Source organism: Triticum aestivum, chromosome 5B (genome assembly GCF_018294505.1).
Source record: "Triticum aestivum cultivar Chinese Spring chromosome 5B, IWGSC CS RefSeq v2.1, whole genome shotgun sequence".
Classification (NCBI taxonomy): Eukaryota; Viridiplantae; Streptophyta; class Magnoliopsida; order Poales; family Poaceae; genus Triticum; species Triticum aestivum.
The window spans coordinates 181,563,385-181,565,265 of NC_057807.1; positions in this window are offsets into that span (position 1 = coordinate 181,563,385).

Genomic DNA, 1,881 nt, shown 5'->3' on the forward strand with positions numbered 1-1,881 from the left:
TGAAACATAAAATGACCCAAGCCCCTGTCCTGGCCTTACCTGATTTCTCTCAACCTTTCATCCTGGAAACAGATGCCTGTGCTTATGGAATTAGGGCTATGCTCATGCAGGAGGGCAGACCAATCTCCTACTTCAGCAAAACCATTGGCCCTAAAGCTGCTGCCCTTTCCACTTATGATAAAGAGGCAATGGCCATCATTGAAGCATTGAAACATTGGAAACATTATTTTGTTGCTTCTTCATTGATTATAAGAACTGACCAGCAGAGTTTAAAATACATACAAGAACAAAAGCTCACTGAGGGCATTCAACACAAGTTAGTGGTCAAGCTATTGGGTTACAATTTCAAAATTGAATACAAACAAGGCAAGAATAATAGAGTTGCTGATGCTCTTTCTAGAGTGAAATACAGGTTACAATCACTGGTTGCTACTCAAGTGAAACCTGCCTGGATATGTGAAGTTATCTCAAGTTATACCCAGGATCAAAGGTGCAAGGACCTTATTGCATAGTTAGCAACTTCTGCCACTGTTGTTCCTAATTATGCTCTTCAACAGGGAATTCTGAGATACAAAAACAGAATAGTCATTGGCCAGAATTCCAACCTCAGAAATCAGTTGGTGTCTGCTCTACACAATTCTGAACTGGGGGCCACTTTGGCCACAGAGCAACATACTAGATAGTCAAACTCCTTTTTCACTGGCTTGGCATGAAGCAATTCATTGTGGATTATATTAAACAATGCTCCACATGCCAAATCAACAAACCAGAGCACCGCAAGTATCCTGGACTGCTTCAACCTCTCCCTGTCCCGGACTTTGCTTGGTGTCACATTAGTATGGATTTTGTTGAAGGCCTCCCCACCTCTCAAAACAAAAACATGATCCTAGTTGTGGTGGACAGGTTCATCAAATATGGGCATTTTATTCCAATGCAACACCCCACCACTGTCAGTATTGTAGCCAAAGCATTCACTGATAACATCTTCAAGTTACATGGACTACCTTCAGTTATAGTTACTGACAGAGATACCATCTTCACCAGCAATCTTTGGCAGGCACTGTTTAAAAAGCTGGGCATTAAACTGCACATGAGCACTTCTTACCACCCTCAATCAGATGGCCAAACTAAGAGGGTCAATCAATGCTTGGAAAACTATTTAAGGTGCATGGCTTTCCTTCAACCTAAGAAATGGATGAACTGGCTCTCTTTGGCTGAATGGTGGTACAACACTAGTTATCATACTGCTCTGCAGATCACTCCATTCCAAGCACTGTATAACAGGCCTCCCAACATGATCTCTGAAGCAGCTCTCTACCCAACTGAGCAGGTACAAGAATTCTCTTCTGTCCTCACTGCTGAACAAATAGCAGCTCAGATCAAGGCTAATCTGCTGAAGGCCCAAACCAGAATGAAGCATTATGCAGACAAAAAGAGATCTTAACGAACTTTAGAAGTGGGTGACATGGTATACCTTAAACTTCAACCCTACAGACACACTACATAGAGTGTCCATCACTGTCTCAAACTTCACTCTAAGTATTATGGCCCCTTCAGAATAACAGAGGAAATTGGCCCAGTAGCTTACAAACTACTACTACCTGAAGATTGCAAACTGCATCCTACTTTCCATGTCAGCCAATTGAAAAAGCACCTGGGGCCACAAGCAATCCCAAACCCCAGACTGCCACTCATCAATGTTGATGGTACCATTCTCCTCAAACCGGAAAAGCTCTTGGAGAGGAAACTCATTCCCAGAACTCAAGGAGATATCCAAATACCAGTAGTGACCGACTTCAAATGGTGTAACATGGACGAGAAAGATGCTACTTGGGAGGATGCAACGTTCATACAAAAGGTTTTTCCTGGATTTCAGCCCTG